Here is a 5,514-nt window from a genome sequence, read left to right on the forward strand (position 1 = left end):
TCCTGGAATGTGCTGAGTTAGAAGGGACTCATTAGGATCATTGAGTCCAAGTCCTGGCCCTGCACAGCACCATCCCCAAGAGTCACACCCTGTGCCTGAGAGCATTGTCCAAATGCTTCTTGAGCTCTGTCAGCCTTGGTGCTTCCCTGGGCAGCCTGTTCCAGTGTCCAACCAACCTGTGGGTGGAAAAACTTTTCCTGATATTGAGCTGATTTGATATCCCAATATCCAACTTTAATTTAGGAAAACAGGGAACACACACAACCAAAATTAGGGCATAGTATGTTAAAGGTTTTCAAATATTGAAGATATATTCCATTCAGGATTTGCATTTGTTATACCATCAAGAAAGGTCTAGAGCTGGGGGGAGGGTAAGGGAAGCTACCTTTCACAAGGTAAGGTAAAACACCTGATACTTTTAGATTTTATTAAACCCCTCAAGTTTCTATTTCAAACATATTGGTAATACTTTTGTTTAAGAAGCTGAGTCCATTTCTGGGATTTGTAGTGACTGAAATTTTTAAGGGTTTGCTTTCAGACATATATTTTCAGGAACACTCGGTAGGGGTGAAAAGTAACAAATTAGGAAAAAGAGAAAGTGGCCACCAGCTGCAGTAAAACGGGACTCTGTAGAGTATTTGTGCCTGCTGTATTTGATATGAGCCATCACAGCAAGCTAGTTTCCCCTAATTCTAAATTCTAAATGGATTCTTTCCTTTCAGTAAGCTCCTGATCAGCTTGTGCTGGTGGAACTGAGATGAAGAGACTTTGTTCTACGTATTTTATACTAACCAAGCAAATGAGAAATGTGACTCCTTGGTCACAGGCTACTTATTTATCAGGAAAATTAAACTGATTCTAGAAATGTTGACAGGAATCCCAGTATTTTTGAAAAAGTGGATGTTATTTCACACATTTTATTAACTAGCATTTTGGTTAGTGCCAATAAAGGCCATGGTTTTTTCCCCCACTGTGCAGGTATTTGCTAGGAAGCCAACTGAGAAAATGAAGCAGGTGTGCACGTGCTCATTACAAACATGATTGGGACCAAAACTGGGTTATGTGTTACTGGGGAAAATAGCTGAAAATTTAACTTCAGGTGAAAGTTATCGAGAACACCGATAGATGGTTTGGCACCTTTTTATGGTCTCCTGGTTCTGCTCCTCAGTTTGTTTCCATACCAATGCCAGCTAAAGCCACCAGTTTCTCTCTGATGATGAATTCATGGCAAACCTGCAGCTTATGGGCCATGCTGAGCTGTCTGCTCTTCTCTTGTGAGTGGGGTTTTGAAGTGCACAAAAATCCTGTCTTGTGTTGCAGCTCTCATTTCACGGGCAAAGAAAGGGCATTCACTGAGAGTGCAGGAGCTGAGATGGAAGCGTGAGTGGAGCCTAGCAGGAAGGTCTTGGAAGGGAGTCATGAGCTCGATGACAGTGTTGTAATCACTGTGATCACAGTCTCCGTTCTTCTGCAAAATATTTGCATTGGATTCAGGGATTCTGATAACTGATCAGATAATGTCTGAGCCCAACATCCATGGACTTCATTAATGTTACAATTAATGAATTTTGTTTATTGCTCCATTCTGGGCAAAGCCAGTCAATGAAGAAAAATAAAACTCACATGAGGGAGTTCATCCCTACTCATCAAGGAATACACTTTATATCTTCCCCTACTAAGGCACTTCATTCTCTGCCCACTGGTGCAAATGGGAGAACATTAGGGAGCAGTCCAGGCTCCTCAAGGCACTGTCTGGTGGCAGGATCTGTCTCTCTGAGAACGTATCTGCTTTTCACAGAATGCTCAGCTTCCTGTCTGTAGGATATGTTAGTCAGGTTTTAATGACAACTCCAGACTAGTGGGGGCTGGTGCTCAGTGTTTTCCAGCCACGTAGGTTATGCCAAATTCAAAGAAACCACAAGTCTGGAGCTGAATGGCAGGTTAGAGGCAGATGTGGCTGGGCTGGTTATTAACCAAAGAAAGTGGATGTAGCAGCAGCCCTTTGAATACTAGTGTTAGGTTGGCTTTTACTACAAAAAAAATTTCATTTGGATTCACGGCTAAAAATGTCACTGTTGTGTGCACTCACTTCAGCTCAGAACAAGCTGTCAGTGGGAAATACCATCTTCTAACAAAAATTCCCTTGTGCTTTTTTGCTGCACAGAATCCTGGAACCCTCAGAGGTGGTGTGGAGGCACAGAACAATGAGATTTTTATGTAGTCACACAACATGCATGACCAAAATGTCTTCTGCATATAAATAATACAGATACAGATGCCCCCTTTGCGAAGATGTAAGAAATAAAGAAGTACAGTTCTGAAATGCTACAGCAAAAAGCTGTATTTTCAATTTGGAATGAGAGCTGGGAGCATGTGAAGAATAAATGAAATGGAGAGATTAAGCAAGAGTATAAGGTTTTACTGACAATGTCAGATGCCCAGGGGACAAGAATGAAGCAAGGACAGAGATGAGGGATAGAAATAGTTTACATAAATTGAAGTAATATGTCTAAGAAGTCCAGAAGATTATAAAAGCTAAAATAGCAAAAAGAGTATTGAAAGACCAATGACTGGAAGAACAGATGGGGAATTGAGATTTGAGGGTTGAAAGGAGCCAAGATAATAAGCAACCAACAATGATGAAGTCTCTGAAGTGAGGGAAGACAATTGGAGGAGGTGGCTTGGAAGGCTGAAGGCATTGGATAAAAGGAAGTGGAAAGGAAATGCTGAGATTTAGAGAGTGAAATAAAGAAATTCAGCTTTGAGAAACCAAAGGCAACTACAAACCAAAGTCACAACTATTGACTGAGGTGTGAAAATGTGAGGAAGGACCAGCCTGTTTCAGAGTAAGAGCTTATGTGTGAGCTGAGTACTGTCACCAAGGACTGTCCTTAAAATGGGGAAAAACCCAGTTTGAAGTAATCCTGAACTCAGAGTGTTTTGGCCCAAACATTGGTGATGTAAGCTTTCTTCTTTAAAGAAAACCAATATTTTGTACCTTCAGCAGCTTTGCAAACACAGCTGTTGGGCACAGGCTTTAATTATATTTAAGTCAGTGTATTGGTACCAGCTTGATGGTTAGAAGATACCTACCAATTATTTTTTTTTTACTTGAAGACCTTTCAGTTCACAGAGAAGTCCAAATGAACTGGTATTTCCAGTTCAGACTGAAATCAGCTCAGTGAAACTGTGTCCTTTCAGGTGTTTCTTCACCAGATAGAACAGAACATCTTGCAGTTGCTGAATGTTACACAATGAGTAGACAAGGAAAGAGTTTTGTCTGAAGGAGTGATGGTTCTAAATATGAGCTCTTTTTCTCCTAGTGATAGAAGCCCCTCCTGTGTTAATTCCTACACAACAGCCCTGCTGTCTGGTTCTGTATTTTCAATATGGTTTTCACTAACCAAGTGCAATGCAAGTTAATGATGCACAATATGGCCCTAAGGGAAAGGTCAGCAATAATCTTTTGTTTCTCCTCTTCAGGAGAATTCTTGCTAAAACTTTGTATTTGGGGGGTTAATGGGGGAGGTTTTGGTTGCTGTTGGTTGTTTGTGGGTTTTATTCACCAGCAGCCAGCTTCTGTTTCATCAGTCATTTCTATGGTAACCTAACAAAAATCCCTCCCAATGAAAAAGGTTGAACTCTAGAATGTGCTCAAATTTTGGGAAGCAGTGTCCAAAACAATTCCAATATGCATGGGGCTTCAAAGGACTGATCAATTCTCTAAAAATTGGAAAATTACCTTTTAATAGAGATTTGCATTTCACCTGCTGAGACTTCCATAACAGAAGCACCCAAAGAAAAATGGGTTTGATTACTATGACAGTGCATTTTCAGCAGCAATTAAAGCACCATGGCCTCTTCAGATGACAGCCAAGAAAATTAGATTCTCCCTTCAGAAAACCACAGTGAAACCAAAGGACAGCCAGAAATTTCAGGGAAATCTAATTTTATACTCCAGTGTGTGAAATACGGTTATTTATAGGGGGTGTGATGGCAGTGGTGAGAATAGCATCAAGGTGACACAATGCTGAGGAATAATTCAAAAAAACCTGACTGGATATTTGGGCAAAACACTCTTATTTTGTTTTCAGTAATTCTTCCAATCAGCCTGGTGTGAACTTCTGTCAAAATTTTCAGAGGCTTTCAGACACTAAAAGTATATAGTTTTTGTTTGCAATGGGATATATAAACTATCTCTTTTTAAAAAGAAATAAATATCAAAATTATTCCTTGTTTTTTTCAGGGAAAATAGTCTTCCTCTTGCCCCTACCCTTCTGTAACTCTATAATAAGAAGCTCTTGTGTCTGTTCTACCTCATCTGTGATAAATAATTAATGGGGTGAGAACAAAAAATGGGACTCTAATGTAGGGGGCCTCTTCCTAGGCATGTAGTCAGATGCCAGCTTCTGCTTCAGTAAAGTCAAATAAGTTCTCTCAGTGCTTCCACCTTTGTTCCAGTCAGCTACTGGAATTGTTTCTAATTGCTCCTCTCTTGGTTTAGAAGGTGTGGTGAGTACAGCAGTTTGTTCATAATTGCCCTCCATTTCAGTGTTTGCCCACTAACACTCTGCCTGCAGATGAAGTTTCTCCTATTGCCAGAAGAGCTGTGGGCCTCCTGCTACGGACCCTGGCTCCCTTTAGGGGTGCTTTGACATACAAGTTAAAAACATTAATAGTAACTAGATAATACTGGGTTTATTTATAAGAATATTTCCTTCAAAAATAATCCACTTTGTGTGCTCTGAGACAGCATCTCCTGTTCTTCTGTACCAGTCCATAGCCTTTGACAAGGTTAGACAAGATTTCATTATTAACTGATCATTCCCACTTCTGGTCTAGAAAAGGGTAATGGATAATAAGAGTAAACTAACTACATGAAAAGAAGTTTTAAAATCATGGAAAATAATATCCAAATAGGGTGGGTTTACTCCATCTTAACCAATTCTTAATTACATTTGATTAATTCAGGTTATTTCACTTTCGGATGTGAAAAATGTCTCGCATTCTTCTGCTGCTTGCAGCATTTTAACATCACTGTGAGACTTGTGGGTCGTACATTAGGGTAGTGGAAGTACTTGCTGACATGCAAAACCATGCTCTGTATGTGCTCTGGAGGATGTCTGCTTTAGAAGAGGCAGTGAGGATGAGACAATGATACATAATTGCAGCTCGGTTTTTTGGTTGTCAAGTTTTAGTGCCTCCTTTTAGGCCTATTGTTAGAGTTTTAATAGATTTCATTGGAAGATTACAGACTGGTGCAACAGCTTTTTGATCAAAAACTGTCTTTTCTTGGTTGGAATGGAATCCAGGGCTTAAACAGGCTAAAGAAAAACTCAAATTCCAAGACAAGTCCAGAAAATCATGCAATTCTGCAGCTATCACACTTTAAGAGTTTGAAATGATAAAGACCACACAAATAGTTTCATGGAAGATCTTCAAGCAATGCTTGATTTTTTTTTCCTTTTGTAGAACTGGAATTTCTTCATCTTAATGAAATCCTTGTCTATGGCA

The sequence above is a fragment of the Passer domesticus genome, chromosome 4 (assembly GCF_036417665.1).
Source record: "Passer domesticus isolate bPasDom1 chromosome 4, bPasDom1.hap1, whole genome shotgun sequence".
Taxonomy (NCBI): Eukaryota; Metazoa; Chordata; class Aves; order Passeriformes; family Passeridae; genus Passer; species Passer domesticus.